Source organism: Adiantum capillus-veneris, chromosome 23 (genome assembly GCF_014529385.1).
Source record: "Adiantum capillus-veneris isolate H3 chromosome 23, ASM1452938v2, whole genome shotgun sequence".
NCBI classification, from domain to species: domain Eukaryota; kingdom Viridiplantae; phylum Streptophyta; class Polypodiopsida; order Polypodiales; family Pteridaceae; genus Adiantum; species Adiantum capillus-veneris.
Window position 1 is genome coordinate 94,289,456 of NC_140953.1, and position 25,776 is coordinate 94,315,231.

Sequence of the window (25,776 nt, forward strand, 5' to 3'; positions counted from 1 at the left end):
AACTGCAGACCATCAATCCGGTGAGGGTGCTTCGAGGAAGCGACCCCGATTCGAGCATAAGTCCAAATCACCACCGAGATCTTCTCAGGAAAAGAAGAAAGCCAGAAATGCTTCAGTTGCTGATGCAGTGAAGAAGGGGGCTTGCTTCGGATGTGGCCAGACGGGTCATCAAATTAAGGATTGCCCTAAAAAGAAGAAGACGCAAAAACCGCAAGGCCGTCCTTCGGTTCAAATTCACGAGATCTCAGGTAACTCTGATGTTGTTCAAGTTTAAATCCATCATTTAGCGCACAGTTCATACACAAATTGTACTTTTAGCACCAAAGTGTTTGGCAAGCACGATCTTCTCCGTTTCCCCGAGAAGATCAATGGTCACGACGTGACCGTACTCCTTGATAATGGAAGCTCACACAATTTTGTGGATGCAAAATTGGTACAGAAACTGAACCTGCGGACGCAGGACAATGACAATGAGTATCGCGTGAAGATGGCTCGTGGCGTGGATACGGATGTATGGAATCGGATGGTTCCAGACTTGTCGCTCGAGCTGGCTGATTACAAAGAGAACCTGGAGTTCCACATCATGCGCCTGGACAAAGCAGATGTTATTTTAGGAATTCCATGGTTTTATGATAAACAAGACTCATTGTATATAGACTATGTACATCACTCTCTTGTTTTTGTTAAGCAGAACATGCCTCATGTATCTGTGTCGCTTTGTAATCAGAAGTCTGTAAATAATGGTTTTGCAATACTAGTTGTTACTGCTTTGGAAATGTATAAAGAAATAAAGTCTCCTGATGTTGACTTTTATCAATGTGTACCGTCTGTCTAGTTTGATTCATTAGTGCTTGGTACTTCTGTCATCGAATTTCGTAAAAATGTTTAATCTTCTTCTGTTGAACTTGGGGATTCCGACGAATCCAACCTTAACCGAGAAATCATGACTGATTTCAAGGATGTTTTTCCTGATGATCTACCTCCTGGCTTGCCGCCTTCGAGAGAAGTAGATCATAGCATTGAGTTGTTGGCTGGTAGTCAGCCCTTCTCAAAGCAACCCTATCGGTTTAGTAAAATCGAGGAGGACGAGATTCAGCGACAGCTGAAGGATTATCTCGACAGGGGTTTTGTTCGGCCTAGCAAATCCCCGTGGAGAGCGTCAGTGCTACTTTCTCGAAAGAAGGATAACACTATGCGCTTCTGCGTGGATTACAAGGGGTTTAATAACTCACTGTCAAGAACAAGTATCAGCTCCCGCGCATGGACGATCTGATAGATCGACTCCATGGAGCGTTGTATTTTACGAAGATAGACCTGCGATCAGGCTATCATCAGATACGGATCAAACTAGAAGATGTTCCTAAGACAGGCTTCCATACGCGTTATGGTCACTACGAGTTTTTGGTCTTGCCTTTTGGTTTGACCAATGCTCCAGCTACGTTCTAGCAAATGATGAATGATCTGCTGAGACCATTTTTGGGCAACTTCGTTGTTGTATTTCTCGATGATATCTTGATCTACAGGCGAAGTTTGTCTGAGCACCTAGTGCATATACGCACTATTCTCGAAGTACTGAAAACTGAGAAGCTTTACGCTAAGGCTTTGAAGTGTGAATTCTTTAAGAAAGAGCTTCTGTACTTGGGTCACATCATTACTCGCGATGGAATTCGTGTCGACCCTGAAAAGTTAGATAAAGTGCGAAATTGGCCCATTATGAAGAATGTACGCCAAGTAAAGTCCTTTTTAGGCTTTACTGGATTCTTTCGCAAGTTTATCAAGGATTACTCTAAAGTTGCTGCTCCGCTTACGCAACTTTTAAAAGGAGGGGTGAAAGGGCCAAAGACCTCGGGTCCTCGTCGTAAAGGTAATCCCCTTGTTGTCTGGAATGAGCGTCTCGACGAGAGCTTTCGGACACTAAAGCACTTGGTGACTACTGCGCCAATATTACACATTGTGGATCCTAGCAAATCGTTTGTGGTTGAAACGGATGCTAGTGATTATGCTATTGGTGCAGCATTATACCAGGATGGACGTCCTGTCGCGTTTGAAAGTAAGAAGCTTTCTGACGCCGAGATGCATTATCCAACGTACGAGAAGGAGCTTTATGCTGTAGTCCACGCCCTGAGGAAATGGTGGCACTACTTGTATGGCTCTACGTTTGTTGCATGGACAGATCATCATTCCTTGCGCTATATCTGTGATCAAGGTGATCTCAGAGGCCGGAAGGCTGGATGAGTTGAGCTTATGCAAGAGTTTGACTTTGAGATCCGTTATAGGAAAGGATCCAGCAATCGAGTTGCTGATGTGCTTAGTAGAATTCCTGAGGTTAATGCCCTGTCTATGGTTGAAATCTCGACGGATTTCTGTCTCTCCGAGGCTATGTTGTTCCAATAGCCATTTCGGCAAGATATGGAACGAGGTCGAAGCGGGGCATGACTCGCATACAGGCTTGGGTAGTCCGGAGATCCAAGTGAGTCGTGCTGGAGAGACGAGATGACGACAATATTCCATTAGAGGTGGACTATTGTTTAGAAATGGTAAAGTCTGCGTGCCGGAAATCGATGAGATTCGACAAAGGATTTTGTGTGAATGCCACGATGTTCCTAGCGTTGGGCACCCAGGCATTCAAAGAACTTTGGCTTTGGTCAAGCGATATTTCTATTGGCCAAGAATGCGCTCTTACATAGAGAGCTATGTGAAGAGATGCGCTCAGTGTCAGGTCAATAAGGCAGAGCGCCTTAGGAAAGCTGGCCTGCTACACCCATTGGAAATCCCAGATGCCAAGTGGCAGAGTATTTCCATGGATTTTATCGTTGGTTTGCCTAATACTAGTCGGAGCAATGACGCTATTTGGGTTGTGGTCGATAGACTCACAAAAATGGCGAAGTTTATACCAACGAAATCGACAGTTAAAAGCCATGAGTTGGCGGTTTTATTTGTCGATCAGCTTTATAAGCTGTATGGTCTCCCAGAGGACATCGTCAGTGATCGAGATACTAAGTTCACTGGTCGATTTTGGCGAGATGTGTTTCCTCATCTTCAGACAAAGTTGAGTATGTCGTCTTCTGACCATCCTGAGTCCCTGACCATCCTGAGTCCGACGGACAAACTGAGAGGATGAATCAGACATTAGAAGACATGTTGAGAGCCTGTCTCTCACAGGCAATCTGATTGGGAAAGGTATCTTCCACAGTTAGAGTTTGCCTATAATAGTAGCAAGCATTCTGCTACTGGATTTAGCCCGTTCATGCTGATGTATGGATTCGAGCCTAAATCCCCAATTGCTATTGGCTTAGAGAAAATCAAGGAACGCCAAGCTCGTGATTTCTTATATGACATGCAGGAGATGCTCGAATTGGCTAAGGATAGTATAAGAACGGCTCGTGATCGAGTCACTACTTATGCTAATCAAAACAGATCTCCAAGGACTCTAGATGTGGGACAATGGGTCTATCTGAAGATACCCAAGGATTCCAAGACTATGCGAACAGGAAAGCATTATAAGCTTTCAGCTAGATATTGTGGTCCGTTCTTGATCACAAAGAAAATTGGCCAAGTTGCCTACAAACTGGCTCTTCCTTCGGATGTTACTGTACATCCAGTGTTTCATGTCAGCCGCCTTAAAGAGAAATTGGGCGAAGCCGACGTTGTCGTTCTTATCGAGGAAAATGTATGGCAAGATATGCAAACTGAGTATATTCCTCGAGAACCAGAAGCAGTTTTAGATCATCGTACCCGTCATTCGCGCCAAAAGGCTTATGACAAGTACTTAATTAAATGGAAGGGCCAATCTGAAAGGTTTGCTACTTGGAAACCTGTTAGAGCTTTGAAGGCTCAGTATCCCCACTTCATTGATGAGGACATCAATGGTTCTTAAGGGGGGAAGCATGTTATGTCCCGCTCATCACAGGAGAGGGGATCTAGCCCAGATGCCATCGGGATAGGCGTCTAGTGTCCGGGCGGACGTAGTGTGAACCAGGCCAGTGTGACCGACCATTATTATAAAAGGGAGGGCAAGGCCTCATTTACAGTTATCGACCCCACAGGCAGTGCCAGTGGTTAGCCCGCGAGGCTAGGAGTGCACGAGGTCACCTCGAGGAGGTGAGGCCAGATGGTATGGAACGCCCGGTCTTACAGGTGCACGCCTACGTCCTTGGACGCTGGCCCAGCACGGGGGAGCTGCCGGATGGTGGCTATGGTCTGGTGGTTCGTCCGACGCGTATCTGTAGGCGGTCTGTGTGGCCGGGAGATCCTATCCTCGTACGTTTCACCTTGGTTCTGGCTATTTCCGCGATGCATCGCAGAAGCTACGAGGATATGGTAGATCAGTATGCCACAGATCCTGATTTTACAGATATCTTCACAGGATACAGAGTGGAGAGACAATTGCAAGCTATTCCATACGGGATGGCTACTTGATGCGGAAAACGATGTTGTGTGTTACACAACCTTTGAGGAAAAAGGTTTTGACAGAGTGCCATTGTCCACCTTTTTCGGCCACCACGCCATAGATACCACCTTGAAGGGTGTTGAGCGCTACTTTTACAGGCCGAGGCTCAAAAAGGGTGTGGACCAGTTTTTTCGCAGTTGTTTAGTATGCCAAAAGGTCAAGTTTGAATGGCATAAGGCACCACGACTTCCACAGCCTTTACCCATTACCTCCCGTCCCTAGGCAAGCATTGCCATGGATTTTATTTTTTATCTTCCCAAGACTCAAAGTGGGCATGATGGCATTTGGACAGTCATCGATAGATTCAGTAAACAGGTCCACTTTATTTCGGTAAGGAAGACGTTTAAACTTAATCGTTTGCGAGACTATTTGTTTCATAGATTTTTTGATTACATGGCATGCCTGAGTCCATAGTATCGGACAGAGACCCCCCAATATACTAGTTTGTTTTGGAGGGAAATTTGGGAGAACATTGGCACGCGGTTGCAGTTCTCATCCTCGTTCCACCCATAGATAGATGGGCATCAGCAAATCGCAGCCATCAGAGTTTTCAGTTTTCAGCAATAGCCTCGCAGATTCCGCATCAAACCCTTGTAGCAGAACCTCGCCGCAGCTCATCCCGTCGTGGTAGATCCCAGATCCACCAGCGTTTTCAGTTTTCAGTCCATCAAGCAGCCAGCGTTTTTCAGTTTTCAGCCACCCTTCAGCTCGTCGGCGACAGATCTGCACGACCCACATCCCATCAGAGTACCTAGCGTTTTCCATTTTCAGCAGTTCAGCCCTTAGCCTCGACCTCATCGTCGTCGTCATCGTCGTCGTCAACATCGTCGTCAAGTACCACAGCATCTAGCAGCATTGTACCAGACTTTGTGCAATCTAAAGCAAATATCTCTCTAGCAATAGAGAGGGGGGCCCTTGGAGGGGGGTTTGGGACAACATCTGGTGTCATCTCTTCTCTCTCTCTCTAGCACTCTCATGCATTTTGCAATCACAATTCCACTCTCTTTGTTTTGGTCATTGCACATTCTCTCTTTAAGTAAGGAAGGCTCTCCATTACGCTAAGTAAAAGAAACTTTGAGCACTCACTGATCACTCATCCTGAGCTTACACCGTCATTCACTTCCGCTGCACATTACATTGGTATCAGAGATCTTTTGCAGTGTTCGTTATCATCACTCAAGAAAAGAATCACAAAGAACCACAGAAATTTTTTAAAGTTTTTTTTGCTTGTTGTGATCACACATAACCCAAGACCACTTGGGCGTGTCGATCCCTAATCTTTGTTTTTGAAAAGTGGTAGGTAACCCAAGAAAGAAGGGCTTGTCCAGCCTCCCCTCGTTCCCTTTTTCCACTCATTGAGAGTGGACCTTGCACCTAGCGGCAGGCCAATCGACGTGAGGTGGAAAAAAGCAACCTTGGTGTGAGCGCAAGGCCACCAAGGGGTCCAGCCGGAGGAAGGAGTTGAGCTTCGGTAAGAAAAAAGCCTTCTTAAACGCAGATTGCAAAGCCAAGAACCTCGAGTACTCAAGAACCCCAAGAATTCCGAGTACAAGACCCTCAAGAACCCAAGTACTCAAGAACCTCAAGAACCCAAGAACCCCAAGTACCCAAGAACTCAGTGCATGGTCATCACCCGAAGCGGAATGGATATTTTGCATGAAGGCGATGAGAGTGGAGTTGGAGAAGACGAAGTTTCTACACCAGGAGGATTGTTCCCCAATCCTCCCCCATCCCCATCTACGCCACGGATTGCACCAAACCCTATGGAGACTTTAGTCAAGTCGATGATAGAGATGATGCTACAACAAGAGGCTCAATGTGCCGCCATGGATAGAGATCATGAAGAAAGAAGGGCATCTATGGAGCTTGAGCGTGAGCAAGCACACCAAGTTCAACGCTTAGCGGCCGAAGAACGAAGGGCGGCTATGGAGCTCGAGCGTGAGGAGGCTCAACGCATAGCGACCGAAGAAAAGCGAGCGGCTATGGAGTTAGAGCGAGAGGCGCAAAGGGACTAACACATGGACCAACAGGTACTCTCCACAAAGAGAGAGCCACTCAAGGAGGCCAGCAAGCCATCACGTAGCACAAGTAGAGGCGATGACTTCAACAATCTAGTCACTGAGAAGTTGACGTTTGGTAAGTATGATGGTAAGATGGATGCATCTGTGATTCATTCTTGGTTCCATCAATCTAATGCTTACTTTGCGACTAACAAGAAAACAAGCAAAAGTAAAGTTTTGACTGCTGCCATGTATCTAGCAGGTGATGCCATTAATTGGTATCAAACTTGGCACGAGTCACAGTCGGTTGAGCATCTTGAGCATGCCAAGGAAGGTGTACCCCTCTCAGTTGGGGCGACTTCCAAGACAAGCTCAAGGCTCCCTTTATGCGATCGCAGTACCTAGATCAGTTAAAAGAAGATTGGTGTGGTCCTAAGCAAAATGGCACTCCTATTACCTCTTTTCTAACCGTATTTTGCAGATTGGCGTCCAATTGCACAGTACATCTAGTGCAATGTGCAAGTCTTCAACCCTACGGACTACAATGACACCGTCAGAATTGCTCTGGCACAAGAAATGAAGCAAGCCGAAGGAGAATAAGTCAAGTACCTCTCAGAATCAACCGAACGGTAAGACAAATGGTAAGAAGAACGGTAATTCTTCTTCTTAATCTTCTTCGACACCTCGAGCACAGAACTCTCACAATGATAATAAAGAAAAGGCTAAAACTCAAAAAACTCCTAAGTTGACACCTAATGAAAACTCTGCTCAAGGAATCTTAGAAGGTAGGCTAACTCTTCAAGAACGAGTCATATATGCAAAAGAAGGAAGATGTTTTAAATGTCACACTAAAGGTCACATTAAACAAGTTCTAGAAAAGCACCTAAAGAACCCACAGAATCTACATCATCGGTCAATGCACTCAGTGAGAACACTAATGTGTCCCAAGTTTCTCATGATCATGTAGATGAGTCTCTCATGCAGTGTTATGGTCATGTGAATAGTAAACGCATTGTGATCTTGTTTGATTCGGGTAGTATACATGATGTGATTAGTGACTATCGTGAAGAGCGCACGTTTAAAAGCTCTTCCAAACAGATCCCATTGCGATCTCTCGTTTTGCTCCTAGCATGCACTCTTCTTTCACGCATGAATGTCCTGATGTGACGGTGTTAGTTCAAAATGTCGGTTTATGTCGTAGGTAAAGGTTACAACCCGCAAATTGATTGGAAAGAAAATACTCTCTCACAATTGAAGGAGCACCTCCGTGGTTCTTTGCTGTGACAAGAACATTCCGTCTTTGCCATTAATCTCTCTCTCTCATGTTTCGAAAGAGGATAAAACACGCAGTCTCATAGTGTCTCTCAGTACACAATCCCACAGTTTAGGAAAGAATCGGTCATTGCATGAAAGGAATCTCTCTCAGTAGTTCATTCTCCTAAGCACGACACGCATTTTTTGCATGATAGAGATGTGATTGTTCATAAGGATCATAAAGCCTTCAAGTTGCTCCAGTCTGTACCGAGTACACCTTGGGGTGACCGTCAAGCTAGATGGTTCCAATCTTGTGAACAATTTGGTGGTTTGGATGATTGTGTTTCTAGTAAAGCTAACCCAATTGCACATACGATTAGTCACGCAGGACCGATCTTGGCTCTCAAGTCGAGGTCCAAAGAACCCATTCAGGAAGTATTTTTTGTTTGCATGATTAGTCAATACGTTTTGTTTGAGTCTCTCATTTGTGACGGTCTCTTGTATTTCCGTCACCGTCTTTATGTATTACCTTTTCATAGGAATGTCGTATTGCACGATGCACATGATTCACTCACGAATGAGCACAGATGTATGCAGATTCAAGGAGTTCACAATGTTTCACGATTGCCCATTATGTCAGTAGGTTTTGCATGTTCATTCCTTAGCATGACAAGGTTACAGAAAAAACACGAGCACGATTGTCCATCAAGCATTGGCATTTTTGTTGTGGTTTGCCAGAATTGATAGCATTAGGTCGACAAGTCAAGTTTCAATCACACTTTTGGCATGTGTTTGGTGAACGGTTTGGCACTCCATCACATGGTTCATCTGCATTTCATGCACAGTCATTTAAAAAGAATAGTTTTTATTCCGTCACTCGACAAGGAACAGGTATGTTTATGAGTTTATGTTTGAAGTGGTTTCAAGAATATTCCTTAGCGGAGATTCTTGAAGAAGGTGAACCCGAGATCGTAGACAAAGTTGAAGCATTGGAGCCGCAACAGATTATTCTCTCGCTTTTGGCGCAGCCCAAAGAAGCAAGCACTACAGACTTTCCTGAAGTTCAAATATTGCGGGACCCACGCAACAGAGTGGGCCGTCGAAGAGTTCTTCGTAGACTCCCAAGAGGTGTTGGCTGACAATATAGAAGCCATACAGCTCGGTACCAGTACCTCACCTTGAAACGGAGGGGATGTCACGTGCACATCTAACCCTATGTGCATGTGGACAAGCTATACCTACTTCTAGGGTTTAGATAGCTTGAAAAGTGTTATGGCACCTTTGTGAGCCTGTACACAGGGAGTGCATGTCCAGGCACTTACGAGTAGCTATGTAAGGTGCAGCGGAATGAATGTTTGAACTTTGCTCAAGATGAGTGCTCCGAACTGTGCTCAAGGGTTCCTTTTAATTTCGGAAGGGAGAGCCTTTTGTTCCTTTAGTGAGAGAGTGCAATGGACACAAACAAAGTGAATGGACACTGTGAATGGAAGTGCATGAAATTGAGAGATAGAGAAGAGAATACGACACCAGAGACGTTGTGAAACCCTCCTCCGAAGGCTCCACTCTCTAGGCGAGAGCGGTCTACTATGATTGCACAAATCTCTACAATGCTTGAACTTGCCGACAATGTCGACGATGACGACGACAACGAGACCGGCTGAAAACTGAAAACGCTAAGGGCTGAAATTTGCAAATCTTGCATCTGCTGAATTCTGACTCTATGTCAGTGATGATGTCGATGACGACGATGCGACGACGACGCGCTGAAAACGCAGATGCTGAAATCTGTGTTTTCCGGGCTGAAACTGTAAACCTTGCGGAAACTGACCATGCGGCGAGGAACTGCTGCGGGAAGGTGAGATCTGCGAGGTTCGGGACTTCTTCTGCGATATCTGATTGCTGAAAACTGAAAATGCTGGTTCTAGTGCTGAATCTGTCGCGAAGGTCTGCAAAAACGCTGAGGTTGATCTGCAAACCAAAAATGCTAGGGCTGCAAACTAACCTTGCGGGGAAATCTGCTAACGCTAGGGCTGATCTGCTGTCTACTGTCTCGCCGGGAATCTGCAAGTGCAAAAACGCTGGCTGATCTGGTGCAAAAACGCTAGGCCTTCTGTTGAGAGAAAACACCAGAGTTGTCGCGGGGGTTGGTCTTGCTGAGAAGTTGCCTGTTGAGCAAGGTGCTCTTGCTACATCTTCTGCCAGAAAGTGCTAGCTTTGGTTTTGCTTATATACAAACTTACTCAATTTGCCCTACCTACTTTCCAACAAAAGTCACTTAAAAATAATAAGTGAAAAATGTCAAAAATAGGGAAAATAGGCTAAATGCACTGGAAAATTCCACTAAAGGATTCTGATGGGAATGCTTATGATCATGCTGTGTGCAACCAGAGGATATGCATCTACACTAAGTGACTGGGCATGCACGGTCTACGAATAGACTCACAAAAGTGCCAAATCACTTCTAATCTAGACTGACTGGACTGATTGAACCCTGATCATGCTGTAGCTTGTCCACGGACACATAGGGTTGGATGTGTCACGTGACAAGCTACATATCCTCTGATTGCACAATCCATGTCATTAGCGTCAGTACCGAATACTCAGCATGAGCATTTTCCACTGCACGAACCCTTTTTTCCCAACTGCATGTGAAACACCTCTTATAGGTTTATTAAGTAATAAATGACTTTTTGGCATTATAAATCGTGGGATCTAGACTGGTAGTGCTCAACCCACCCTTATGCACCTATTTATGTGGCCATGGGGCGCTAGCAAGAGGCAAAAGACCTAGAGTAAGAAGACTCGGGAGCACAAAGCAAGACCCAAGAATTCTTGCATTTTTCTCAGCCTTCATCAGCGTTTTTGGATCACTAGATCGCAGCCATCAGCGTTTTCAGTTTTCAACAATAGCCTCGTAGATTCCGCATCAGATCCTTGTAGCAGATCCTCGCCACAGTCATCCCTTTATAGTAGATCCAGATCCACCAGCGTTTTCAGTTTTCAGCCCATAAACCAGCCTGCATTTCTTCAGTTTTCAGCCACCCTTGACCTTGTCGGCGACAGATCAGCCCAATAGCTTCGCCACACGACCCAGTTCCATCGGAGTACCTAGCGTTTTCCATTGTCAGCAGTTAAGCCCTTAGCCTCGACCTCATCGTCGTCCTCATCGCCGTTGTCGTCATCGTCAAGTACCACAGCATCTAGAAGCATTGTACCATACTATGTCTACAAACCATCTAAATGGAGCTGCATCCCCTACAGGGAGTCAAAAATCAACACAATATCATCAACATATAACAACAGTGGGATCCATGTCCCTGCCAACTGTGCTCCTCTATTACCATCCCTCTCAATGTAGTTTGCAACCTCATCCACATACATGTCAAATAGTGTAGGAGATAGCGGAGAGCCCTGTTTCACCCCAATAGTGGAGTGAACCAAATCAGAAATCCCCTCTAGAGTGCATACATGCCCCACTACTGACTTGTATAGAGCCATGATCCCCCAAATCAACTATTTGGGTACCCCCATCTCCTGTAGTCTGCGCATCAATCTAGCAAGCAACAATAGAGCCGTCTCCCACGTGATCTCCCCTCCTTAGTAATGGCTCTCAGTGTCAGGATATGATCAAGAGTAGAGAAACCTCTCCTGAAACCCGCTTGTCCTACTGCCCGTACACCCTCTCTCTGTTGCTGCTCAAGGTTGGATGCGTACAACCGTGCCAATGTGTGCCCAATCATAATAGTGCAGTAGTTCCCAGGCTCCATAGGATCCCCGACTTAAAGATAGGTACGATAGTCCAGGCATCAGGTAGGCCCTCGTATAACCGGCCCGTACAACGTAGAGGGCAGTACTATTTCAATTACCTGTTAACTTCACACAGAGCACTGAGAAGGGAAGAGAACACAGTTGCGTCCAGCGACTAGAATGTCACTGCGCACACGAGACCGACACCCTGTAGGCCCCAAAGACTAGCGCCCCTTTCGGTATTTCTTTATTTAAATTAAGGTAGATGATCCGACCACTTAGCACAAGCTTTCACAAAGCTATCCAAACCTGGCGAGGGCTGAAAACGCGGGTTTTCGACCGGATTTCGACAGCATAACGGCGCAAAAACCCCTGTAGGTCAAAAACACCTGTCGAGGACGGATTCCCTCGATATCTGGAAGCTTTCTGGTGAGCTGTCACAGAAATTCAGCGGGCTGTAATTCTCTGTTTTTCACTGCAGGGAGCCCAAAAGCCTGTACACGCATCCCAAGGCTCTCACGAGACTCCCCCGATGTTCCCTTGCAGCTTAGGTGCGAAACCCTAAACCTGCAGAAAAACACAGCAGGCTGTAATTCCCTGTTTCGGATCGTTTTTAGCGAAGCGAACACGCCTACGCATGTCCCAAGGGCTCCCGCACGCAATGGGACAGTTCCCCTATGAATTGGACGAGTTTTCACGCGAGAAAACTCTCCAAACTCGCAATCTTTCGTGATGGAACTATGCGTACCTGTGGGGGATTAGCAATTAGCTAATCCGGTTCCTATTCAGAAGGTTCTTGCCTTGGCAAACGCGCATAAACCCCGAGAACTGTACATAGGTCAAATGAGAAGCCCACTAGTGGGGCATAACATATTGTACGTAGGGGAGAAAGAGAGCAGTATGTAGCGTGCGGGGCATCACTCCCGTCACCATACTGTGCATAGAGGGCAAGGTAAGCATTCCATAGCTTCTGTACTTGCTACAATCCACCTGAGGCTGAAAATGGCGCCCCCTTTGTTGATATGCAGCTCGTTTTTGCCTCCCAGAGTGGCAAAATCGCTCACAGGCTGACACGTCGCCCAGTTTTCGAGTTTGGGCTTTCCCTGCTAAAAATATCTCAACTGGTGCGTCAGTTGACTTGGCAGCAGAGCAATAAAATGTTCCCCTTGTCATTCTAGAGCTAATGACGCGAACACATTTTCCGGTCAAAAATAGCAGTTCCCTAAATTTTAGGAGATGCTTCCATGGCGTCCCTATCGGTCTCCTGACCATCATTGAAGACTACCATTTGACCAACATCTACAATGTGGGTTAATTTACTGGCCCCTTTCAACTTATAAAGTTGCAGTGACTTGACGAGTGGCCCAAATTCCAGTTTGGCGCACACGAGCTTCCATACTCATCAGAATTCAGTGCTAACTGGCCCGGGCAGTCCCTGTCTGACCGACCTAAATCCCTGATGTGAGAAACCCATTTGGCTGCAGCCGTTTCACACTGGCCATGCAATGTCCACTTGCACCTTTTCAAGGGTTTTGGGACAAACAAGTAAAAATAAAATAAATATATCTAATACTTATTTACGGAAGGCAACAGGAAAAATACACCTCCTGGTGACACACCCCACCCTTGAAATACTGCAAGCGACCTCGCTTGCATGCCAATAATACATGCAGTATCTCCTGATATCACATATATTCTATGATGGGAATCCAAGATATACATGCTTCCGGAAATGTAGCGTTGGACGATTAAACAATCCCACCAACCTGGCTACGACACATATATCAAGCATAGAAGTCTTCTAGTGTACTCTTGAGCACAAACTTCTCTAGCTAAATTCTGTATGGAAAGAGTAGATACAATTGCTTAACTACTCTCTTGAGCATCATGAACCATGCTCTTGCCTTGCTCCAAAAAGGCTGCATCAAGTCACTGCGGGTTCCATTTGAAAGGCTTCAAGATACAATTGCAATAGCTGAGGTGAATCAAGCAATTCAGACTCTTCCATCCATTTGGCATCTAATGATGGATAGTTCTTGAACTTCACCAAATAGCGTCTTGCAACTTTTCCTCTAACCTTTCTTTCTTTATGTGCCAATATCTGTTCAGGAACAAGGATTTCATCCAATTCTTCCACTTCGGGTTGTTCCTCATCAAGCATATTCTCTGGCACATCACCAACAAAGGGCCTTAGAAGGCTTACATGAAAAGCATTATGTATTTTCCAGCCTTCTGGTAGCTTTAACCTGTAAGCTACATCGCTGATCTTTTCTGAAATCTGAAAAGGACCATAATATCGCATACTGAGCTTAGGAAACAAGCGTTCCTTGCCTTTCCTTTTCCTGAACCTGGCCTTTTCAAAGCGCAAAAGTACCCAATCACCAAGTGAAAATACAAGGTCACGACGGTGACGATCGGCAGCTTTCTTTTGCTTAGCGTGAGTCTTCTCAAGAGCAATCTTTATCTTCCTGTATGTTTCATCCATATCTTGGACATACTTGTCTGCCTCAAAAATCTTGTCCTTAGTCTGCAAAATGGGCGGGACTTTCTTCCCTCCTTCCACTATCTCAAATGGTGCTTTACCTGTTGACGTATGCACAGTGTTATTGTAAGCATATTCAACCAATGGGAGATGGTGTTCCCAAGTTTCCTTGTGCCCTGAGACATAACATTTGAGTAGGTCCAAGACAGTACAATTTGCCTCTTCTGACTGTCCATCAGTTTGCGGATGAAACGAAGAAGAGAACTTGAGCGTAGTGCCCATGTTCTCAAACAATGCCTTCCAGAAAAGACTCGTCATACGTGGATCCCTCTCACTGACAATTGACTGAGGCATCCCGTGATATTTAAAGATATTGCTCATGAATATCTTGACCATGTGTTCTGGCTTTATCTTCTTCCTCACAGGAATGAAATGGGCCTGCTTACTGAACCTACAAATGATAGTCCAAATCCCATCATTGCCTATTTGCGTCCTTGGAAGATCAAAGATAAAGTCCATTGCTATACTTTCCCATGGCCTATCAAGGATCGGCAATGGTTGCAACAATCCCGGTTGCTTTTGTCTGTCAAATTTGACTTTTTGGCATACTAAGCATGATCTTACAAATGTGTCAACATCTTGACGCAAAGCTGGCCAATAGAAGAATGCCTCAACCCCTTTCACTATCGCATCAATTCCACGATGCCCAGCATAAGGTGGAGCATGACTTTCCATCAAAATCTTTGGCCGTAACTGTTTAGTAACGCATAACTTTCCATGCATCATGAGAAAGTCATTCTTAAGCATATAGTGCTCATGATGTTGCCCATCAACAAGCTGGTCATAGATCCTTGCAAAATCTGAATCTTCAGCATATTGTGTCTTCATTTCGTCTAGTTCACAATGGTACGGAATTGACACTGCTGAAATTAGGGGCTTTCGTGACAACGCATCAGCCACCACGTTCTTTTTCCCTTGCACATGCACAATCTGAAAATGGAACATTGACAAGATGTTTGCCCATCACATGTGCTTCTCAGACAACTTCATCTGTGTGAGAAAATATTGCAAGGTTTGATGATCCGTTTGGACAACAAAATCAGCCCCTAGCAGATAGTGTTTCCAACTAGTGAGAGCATGAATTACTGCCAGCAATTCTTTCTCATAGACTTGCAAGTTCCTTTCAGTCTTCAAAAGAATTTTGCTCTCATATGCGACTACTCGGCCATTCTGCATTAGAACTGCACCAAGACTATGGCCACACGCATCACATTGAACCACAAAAGGTTTAGAAAGATCTGGCAAAATAATTACCGGATCTGAAGTCAGCTTCTCTTTCAAGTGTTTGAACGCTAAAATTTCCTTGGCTGTCCACTTGAAAGTAACTCCTTTTCCTTGCAGTGCATGGAGTGGAGAAGCAATCTCAGCAAAATTTCGTATGAACCTCCTGTAATAGGAACATAAGCCTAAAAAGCTTCGAATGTCATGTACGGACTTCAAGTCTGGCCATGACCTAATTGCTTCCACTTTAGAGGGATCCATGCGTACCCCATCCTTTGAAACAATGTGCCCAAGGAAGTGAATTTCTTGCAAAAAGAACTCACTTTTCTTCGCATTGATGAGTAGCCTATTCTTGCGTAGCTCATTGAAAACTGCGGTCAAGTGATCCCTATGCTCCTCTTCAGACTTTGAGTAGACAATCATGTCATCAAAGAAGGTACCCACGAAGTTTCTATGTGGTCTAAAAATTATGTCCATCATCCTATTAAATGTGGCAAGAGCATTTGTGAGACCAAATGGCATGACAAGAAACTCATAGAGACCAAATGTTGTCCTGAACGCAGTCTTATGGACATCTTCTGGTCTAATGCGTATCTGATGATACCCGCTCTTTAGGTCTATTCTTGTAAACAATGACGCTCCCTCAAGCCGATCAAGAATGTCATCTATCCTCAGTATGGGGAACCTGTTCTTGATAGTATTCTTATTCAAGGCGCGATAGTCAATGCACATGCGCCATGAACCATCCTTCTTCTGCACTAAGTGTACAGGCGAACAAAAAGGGGATGAACTGGGCTGAATCAGCCCCTTCTCTAAAAGCTCGTTGACCTGACTCATAATCTCTTTCTGTTGGGCTGCACTAACCCTGTATGGTGGTCTATTCGGTGGACTCGAACCTGGCACAAGATCTATAGTATGATCCTCAGGTCTCTCAGGAGGTAACTCCCCTGGCAAAGAGTCCGAAAAACAATCACTGAAACCACTCAAAAAAGTTGACCTGTCTTTATCTAAGGTAGACAAATTAGATACAACTTGAGGTACTTCTTTCGCAAAGATCAAGTACGCAGAAAGATGATTCTTTATTACAGATGAAATAGCAGAAGCAAAAACAACTGGAACAGACTCGCCTTTAAGCTTTACATCAAGGACATGAGTCTTTCCTCTATGTACAAGGGTAATCTTTTTGTTGTAAGTATCCACCATAGCATGCAACCTGTAACACCATGGGATACCCAATAACACGTCACAGCCCTCAAGCGGCATAATATGAAATTCTTCCGCATCCACATAGCTCTGAATGTGCAGACGAAGCTTTCCCAGAATGGGAGTAACAGGCTCTGAATGTCCTGGGCATGCCAAACCTGCTTCGCCTGTCATACCCATCTCCTCTGCACGAATGCCCAACTTTGATGCCAATTCTGGTGATATGAAATTTGCACGGGCTCCTGGATCAAAGAAAACCAGCACTGTCTGGTCTCTAACTTTGCCCCAAGCTCTGCACAGCTCCGTGGCATCTCTGTTTGGCTGATCTCCAACCAAATCTGGAACAAGTCCTGCACTCGGCTTTGGCTTCTTCCCTTTATGGTCTCACTTGTCATCCTTATCCTGTGACTTCTTCTGTGGGCACTCATTTGCAAAGTGTCCTTCCTGTTCACAAATGTAGCATTTCTTGGCCTACCTAAGAGCTTTCCTTTCTTGAAAAGTTTTGTCAGAAAAATGCCTTTTTTGTCCTTGTCCTCGTTCCGAAGAAGATTTAGACTGCTTCTTGGACGTATCAGCTTCTTCAGTGGAGGGCTTCTTTGTGGGAGGCTCAGAAGGCTTTGCTGCAACATTGCCCTTGGCTGAAAACTGTTTGCCCTGGGACCCTTTCTTGTGGCTATTAAATCCATCGGAATCTCCCTTCGACAGATTGCTGGCCACTCTTGCATTCTCTATCAACTGAAACATATTCATGACAGTAGTCTTTGTGCAGTAGTCCTTGATTTTCTTGGGCAATCCGCAACAGTACTTCTCAAACTGTTCTGACAATGGCACAAACCTGTAAGAGGTGACTGGCAACAGTGCGGCCCAAAACTGTTTATTGTACTCTTCCAAATTCGCACACTGTTTAGCATTCAACTCGTGCCATTCTGTCATCACATCCACTTCAAAAGTGTTTGTCAACCATGCAGGCGCAAAAAGTTGTTTGAATTGGACCCACGTTGTTGGGGCTTGACCTTGGTTCAACAATGCGGTCCACCATTGAAGCGCATTCCCTTTCAAGAAAGTGGCAGCCTTGCGTATCTTTGAAGATTCCGTGAAGTTGCCTCCAGCATAAGCTGCATCGAATTGCTGTATAAAGGTCAAAGCCTTTAATTGGTCCTCGGTTCCTCTGAAAGTTTCAAACTTCACTCCCTGCCCACCTTCCTTGTAATCCTTAGGCTGACTCAAAGGAGCCACATTATCATAAACAGGTGCCTGTAGCAGTGGTGCTCCATGAGTGTTCATTCTAGCACTCGCATCAACTGTTTTCCCTGTCATATCTGCATTTTGTACGTATGGCTGCGAAAAACCAGCCATACCAAATTGTGTTCCAGGCACTCGAAACTGGCCATAGGCACCCTGAAAACCAGGTTGGACACCCATGTTCGCGTACATAGGGTTACCCATGCCTGTTTGCATTGTCCCGAACAAATTCCCTGGCATATAACCTGTGGAAGGTCCAGCCATAGCTTGAAACACTGAACCACCTCCAAAATAACCAGGATAAGTATTAGGTAATGGAAGGGTCTGACGCATAGCCTGTTCATTGCTCCCTTGACCATTCACAAACGGTTCCTGTCCAGCTAAAGCAAGTTGCTTTGGATCTTTGGACACCGCTAGTTGCTCAACCACGTGGGCTTTCCCTCGAGCATCATGAGTCCTCTGCGCATTGGAAATCTCCTTTTCCTGCAACGGCTCAGTCATGCCCTGTGTAGGAGGCTAAAAAACCTGTGTCGGAGCCTGTAAGAATTCCTGCATCCTTGGGTTGTTAGCCAACTACTGAAACATGTCCATGCAACAACGTAGTTGAGTTCTAAACAACCTGTCCTCTTCTTGAAGAGTTGAAGGAACTTTCTCCGTGCCATGTGAGGAAGATCCCTCTTCAGGTACTTGGTCTCTCTTATCTGCCATAACGACAAGCTCTATGTTGCTTTCACCCACAACAATCCACGCTGCACTTTTTGAAGAAAAAGTGACTATCCCGTCGATGGAACCATGTAACCGGCCCGTACAACGTAGAGGGCGGTACTATTTCAATTACCTGTTAACTTTACACAGAGCACTGAGAAGGGAAGAGAACACAGTTGCGTCCAGCGACTAGAATGTCACTGCGCACACGAGACCGACACCCTGTAGGCCCCAAAGACTAGCGCCCCTTTCGGTATTTCTTTATTTAAATTAAGGTAGATGATCCGACCACTTAGCACAAGCTTTCACAAAGCTGTCCAAACCTGGCGAGGGCTGAAAACGCAGGTTTTCGACCGGATTTCGACAACATAACGGCGCAAAAACCCCTGTAGGTCAAAAACACCTGTCTAGGACGGATTCCCTCGATATCTGGAAGCTTTCTGGTGAGCTGTCACAGAAATTCAGCGGGCTGTAATTCTCTGTTTTTCACTGCCGGGAGCCCAAAAGCCTGTACACGCATCCCAAGGCTCTCACGAGGCTCCCCCAATGTTCCCTTGCAGTTTAGGTGTGAAACCCTAAACCTGCAGAAAAACACAGCAGGCTGTAATTCCCTGTTTCGGATCGTTTTTAGCGGAGCGAACACGCCTACGCGTGTCCCAAGGGCTCCCGCATGCAATGGGACAGTTCCCCTGTGAATTGGACGAGTTTTCACGCGAGAAAACTCTCCAAACTCGCAATCTTTCGTGATGGAACTGTGCGTACCTGTGAGAGATTAGCAATTAGCTAATCCGGTTCCTGTTCAGAAGGCTCTTGCCTTGGCAAAGGCGCATAAACCCCGAGAACTGTGCATAGGTCAAATGAGAAGCCCACTAGTGGGGCATAACATACTGTACGTAGGGGAGAAAGAGAGCAGTATGTAGGGTGCGGGGCATCACTCCCGTCACCATACTGTGCATAGAGGGCAAGGTAAGCATTCCATAGCTTCTGTACCTGCTACAATCCACCTGAGGCTGAAAATGGCGCCCCCTTTGTTGATATGCAGCTCGTTTTTGCCTCCCATAGTGGCAAAATCGCTCACAGGCTGACACGTCGCCCAGTTTCCGAGTTTAGGCTTTCCCTGCTAAAAATATCTCAACTGGTGCGTCAGTTGACTTGGCAGCAGAGCAATAAAATGTTCCCCTTGTCATTCCAGAGCTAATGACGCGAACACATTTTCCGGTCAAAAATAGCAGTTCCCTAAATTTTAGGAGATGCTTCCATGGCGTCCCTATCGGTCTCCTGACCATCATTGAAGACTACCATTTGACCAACATCTACAATGTGGGTTAATTTACTGGCCCCTTTCAACTTATAAAGTTGCAGTGACTTGACGAGTGGCCCAAATTCCAGTTTGGCGCACACGAGCTTCCATACTCATCAGAATTCAATGCTAAGTGGCCCGGGCAGTCCCTGTCTGACCGACCTAAATCCCCGATGTGAGAAACCCATTTGGCTGCAGCCGTTTCACACTGGCCATGCAATGTCCACTTGCACCTTTTCAAGGGTTTTGGGACAAACAAGTAAAAATAAAATAAATATATCTAATACTTATTTACGGAAGGCAACAGGAAAAATACACCTCCTGGTGACACCTCGCACATGGCACGATTGAACATCACTGCTAGAAGCTCTGCAAGCAAATCTCTAGCATGTATAAAATGCTCTGCTACCAGGGCCATCGTGATCATATGCTTTCCTGGTCTTCATCCTATCAATGGCTTTCTTTACCATCTCAGCGGTAAAGAAAGCACATGTGTGTGGGCATGGCTCTGACGGATCTGGAAGGGGTGGCTGCCCCGGGACTGTGCAAAGAGATGACGCATACTGACCCCATACCTCCGTAGAAGTGATGACTCGTGGGGGAGAGTGCTCATGGAAGAATCGCCATGCCTCACCTGAATCCTGGCTCAAAAACAACTAATATGGATCCTCCTCTAGCCGAGCTAGAAACGCCCTCTTCTTCCATCGTACCATACATCGAAAGGCAATCCGTGACAACCTGTGAGTAATGACTCCTAGCAATACCTCCCTCTGAAGTCGAGCTCTAGTCTCTATGCACTCCTCATCATACCAGCTATTCTAAGGTATGCTCCCAAAACATCATAGTTGCCTAGACTCAGTGTGTGGATATGCCTCTGCTGCTGCATCCTTCAGTGTCTTTGTCAATATATAAGTGAAGCTCCCCTAGAGGTCTTCACGAATCCTTTGTGCATAAGCATCTGTAGGTACCATCTATATAGACAAAATGAGTCTCTGAAGTAAAGCGTATCGGGTATGCGTAGATCTTTGTGCCAGTGGAGCTGTGCTGAACTGGAATGAGACGGTAAACTTAGGAAGAGCATGATCTACTGCTACCCCAATAGGCCTGGGTCCGACTGTAAAGTCCCGTATAGAGGGTATGAAACTGTGCTGATCCAAAACATAATCCACTATGCTAGTCCCATGTCTATGAGGAAAACAAGTGAACCCACTCAAACTTGAAATCTCTAGAGGCCATTCAAGATGGCCAATCCATGTGCAGTCCCCAAATCTGTCAAATATCCCCCATATCCAGTGTGCTCTTCATCCTGCGAACACCTGGCCAATCCCATATCACTGACATCCGATTCTCTCAATATTTCCTCTGAGATATCGTAGAAAGCTATCTGAGACTGGCTCGTCCTGGCATTAAAGTCTCCCAAAAGAATGACATCTCCATCCCTAGAGAGAGAGAGGATCCACACCATACTGCGACGAGAAAATTTGAGGAAAGATATTAGTCAACTTAACCAAAAGACTGACATCTCCATCCCTAGAGAGAGAGAGAGAGAGAGAGAGAGAGAGAGAGAGAGAGAGGATCGACACCATACTGGGACCAAAAAATTTGAGGAAAGCAATTAGTCAACTTAACCAAATTGCAAGCTTGAAAATATGAACTCATACTACTAATGGGAAACTAGACTTGTTGGTCTACTGCTTTAGGAGAAACTACTATCTCCCCTCTGCTTCCTTTCGGAGAATTTCCACTCGGAGACTCAAAAATAGACTCACCTTTGTGCATAAGCGTCTGTAGATACCATCTATGTAGACAAAATCAGTCTTTGAAGTAAAAGTGTATCCTCTATGCGTAGATCTTTGTGCCAGCCGAGCTATGCTGAACTAGAATGAGACGGTAAACATGAAAGAGCATGATCTACTGCTACCCCAATAGGCCTGGGTCCGACTGTAAAGTCCTTTATAGAGGGTATGTAACTATGCTGAGCCAAAACATAATTCACTACGCTAGCCCCATGTCTATGACGAAAACAAGTAAACCCACTCAAACTGGAAATCTCTAGAGGCCATTCAAGATGGGCAGCCCATGTGCAATCCCCAAATCTGTCAGATATCCCCCATATCCAGTGTGCTCTTCATCCTGCGAACACCTCGCCAATCCCATATCATTGACATCCAATTCTCTCAACATTTCCTCTGAGGTATCGTAGAAAGTTTTCTGAGACTAGCTCGTCCTCGCATTAAAGTCTCCCAAAAGAATGACATCTCCATCCCTAGAGAGAGAGAGAGAGGATCGACGCCATACTGGGACCAGAAAATTTGAGGAAAGCAATTAGTCAACTTAACCAAAAGAATGACATCTCCATCCCTAGAGAGAGAGAGAGAGAGAGAGAGGATCGACACCATACTGGAACCAGAAAATTTGAGGAAAGCAATCAGTCAACTTAACCAGATTGTAAGCTTGAAAATATGAACTCATACTACCAATGGGAACTAGCCATGTTGGTGTACTGCGTTAGGAGAAGCTACTGTCTTCCCTCTGCTTCCTTTCGGAGAATTTCCACTCGGAGACTCAAAAATAGATTGACCTTTGTGCATAAGCGTGTGTAGATACCATCTATGTAAACAGAATCAGTCTCCGGAGTAAAAGCGTATCGGGTATGCGTAGATCTTTGTGCCAGTCGAACTGTGTTGAACTGGAATGAGACGGTAAACATGAAAAGAGCATGATCTACTGCTACCCCAATAGGCCAAGGTCCGACTGTAAAGTCCTGTATAGGGGGTATGTAACTGTGTTGAGGCAAAAAATAATCCACTATGCTAGCCCTATGTCTATGAGGAAAACAAGTGAACCCACTCAAAGTGGAAATCTCTAGAGGCCATTCAAGATGGCCAGTCCATGTGCAGTCCCCAAATCTGTTAGGTATCCCCCATATCCAGTGTGTTCTTCATCCTGCCGAACACCTGGCCAATCCCATATTACTGACATCCAATTCTCTCAACATTTCCTCTAAGGTATCGTAGACAGCTGTTTGAGACTCGCTCGTCCTGGCATTAAAGTCTCCCAAAAGAATGACATCTCCATCCCTAGAGAGAGAGAGAGGATAGACACCATACTAGGACCAGAAAATTTGAGAAAAGCAATTAGTCAACTTAACCAAAAGAATGACATCTTCATCCCTAGAGAGAGAGAGAGAGAGAGAGAGAGAGAGAGAGGATCAACACCATACTGGGACCAGAAAATTTGAGGAAAGCAATTAATGAACTTAACCAAATTGTAAGCTTGAAAATATGAATTCATACTACCAATGGGAAACTAGACTCGTTGGTCTACTACGTTAGGAGAAACTACTATCTTCCCTCTGCTTCCTTTTGGAGAATTTCCACTCGGAGATTCAAAAATAGACCGACGTTTGTGCCTAAGCGTCTATAGATACCATCTATGTAGACAGAATCAATCTCCGAAGTAAAAGCGTATCGGGTATGCGTAGATCTTTGTGCCAGTCCAGCTGTGCTGAACTGGAATGGTAAACGTGAAAAGAGCATGATCTACTGCTACCACAATAGGCCTGGGTCAGACTGTAAAGTCCTGTATAGAGGGTATGTAACTGTGCTGATCCAAAACATAATCCACTATGCTAGCCCCATGTCTATGAGGAAAACAAATCTCTGGAGGCCATTCAAGATGGCCAATCCATGTGCAGTCCCCAAATATGTCAGATATCCCCCATATCCAGTGTGCTCTTCATCCTGCGAACACCTGGCCAATCCCATATCACTGACATCCAATTCTCTCAACATTTCCTCTAAGGTATCGTAGAAAGCTAGGCGTCTTGCATGTCGAGCTAGAGCGATCTGTATCTTCTATTGCAGCCTTCGTCGATAGTGGAAGACCCCCCGAGGTCTTGGACGTCTGGATCTGCCAAGCTCAATGGCTCGGTCAAGCAGTGTACCTCTAGTATGAGAAGGCTCTGAGATCTGCTGTAATGACTGCTCCGTTGGCTCTCCTCTGGCTGGTGTAAAGAAACCTATGATTCGTCTCTAAGGCTGTCTTTCCCCTAATGTCCTCAGCAAGCTCTCCCTAAGTCTGCGCAACTCTAGCAGGAACAATCCGAGACACCTCTGATCCTTGTATCTCATGACTCTAGAAAAAGGTCCGAACCCTTCTCTGAACAGGCAGTGGAAGCAGCCGCGTATCTCATAGTATGTCGGGCAGTGACATGTGTTGTGCAGCTCTGTCTCTGGCTCTAAGTTACATAGGTGAGAGAGAGAGAGAGAGAGAGAGAGAGAGAGAGAGAGAGAGAGAGAAATTTATATTAACGTCTTCAAAAGACCAAAGTGACCTATGAGACCAGAAAGTTACAATGTGGTGGATCTGATACAAAGTCAGAGTAACAAGATGACAAAATGACTAAATGACAAAATAAAATACTATGGAATCCTAAACTGCTAGGTGTGAACTAAGCAGCTAAACAGCTAGCTGTGATAGCTAGATCACAGGAGATCCAGCATCGGTCGCTGGCGGATCTCATCAATCTCCTCCATGGTCAGTAGTCTGACCGGGCGTCGTGCATGTCGAGCCAAAGTGATCCGAATCCTCTGATGCAGCCTCCGTCGATGTTGTGTAGTCGTCCGCATTCGTGGGCGTCTGGATCTCCCCAGCTCAGTCGCTCGATCGATCAGTGTGTCTCTGGTGTAAGGCGACGAGCTCTGCTATGGTAGTAACTCCTCCGGGTGTCCGTTGGCAGCTCTAAAGAAGGCTGTGATATGTCTCTGAGACTGGCAAGCCTCTCCTCTCATCAGGCTCTCTCTGTATCTGCGCAGCTCCAGCAAAAACAAACCCAGGCATCTCTGATCCTCGTACCGCATGACTCTAGAGAATGGTCCAAAGCCCTCTCTGAACAAGCAATGGAAGCGGCCTCGTATCTTGTAGTAGACGGGGCAGTGGCATGTGTAGTGCAACTCTGTCTCAGGCTCGATGTCACATAGGGGGCATGTCCTGGCCTCTGCTGGTACTCCGCTGTATCTCCAGTCTCGATCCGCAGTTGGTGTGAAGATATGCGTATCTGGCCAATAGCACATTGTATCCCATGAGACAAGTGGGTGTCCATGTATCTGGGCCTCGTCACAAAACCATCCTCTGTAAGCTGGAGGAGATGCTCTCTGTAGAAAGCCATCTTCGTGCCCAGCTCTTTTGCTGGCTGTATCCATGTCCTCTTGGTGTCTAGCTGAGTCAAGTCCTTGCGAATGAGCCTGGTGATCTCGGACTGTGTAAGAGTCAGAGAGGGCGCATCCAGTGAGTACGGGAAGGGAGGCAATCTGTCTATGCTGAACCCATGCGCCTGAAACCATGATGTCATCTCCCCATACCAGCATGATGTATCTCCCTGCATGGCTAACTGTCAAGAGGACTCAAGTGCAAGGCGTGCATATCTGTCTCTGGGAAGTTCCCACATGCGGTGTATGAAGGAGACAAATCTGGTGAGCGCCTCAACCACTAGTGGGGGGGCAGCTGGCTCTACTCATACAATAGCATGTGGTACTGAAGCCTTGGCTCTAATGAGCCCCGAGATCATAGAGACCAGAGGCTTCTCCATGTCCCCCCATCCATCACTGCGGCTTGTCCTCCCGTAATGATCCAGTGAAGGTCCCCAAATCTCAGCTCCATAAAGCAATGCAGAAGCCGCCAAAGTGTCAAAGAGCCAGAGCTTCATCCGAGGCTCCTCAAACTGAACCTGTGAACACATCCTTTCCAATCTGCCCAATGCTGCATGGGCTCTGGTCAATCGAGAGAGAGAGAGAGAGAGAAGATCAACACCATACTGGGACCAGAAAATTTGAGGAAAGCAATTAGTCAACTTAACCAAACTGGAAGCTTGAAAATATGAACTCATACCAATGGAAACTAGACTTGTTGGTCTACTGCGTTAGAAGAAACTACCATCTTCCCTCTGCTTCCTTTTGGAGAATTTCCACTCACAGAGTCAAAAATAGACTGACCTTTGTGCATAAGCGTCTGTAGATACCATCTATGTAGACAAAATCAGTCTCCGAAGTAAAAGCGTATCGGGTATGCCTAGATCTTTGTGCCAGTCGAGCTGTGCTGAACTGGAATGACA

At 45.7% G+C, this 25,776-nt stretch overlaps 1 protein-coding gene across 2 annotated transcripts in view; it reads right to left on the reverse strand.

Annotated features, from left to right (window-relative positions):
- LOC147428194 (HEAT/U-box domain-containing protein) overlaps positions 1 to 25,776 on the reverse strand; it is a 132,997-nt gene that overhangs the window by 59,426 nt on the left and 47,795 nt on the right. The window lies entirely within an intron of this gene.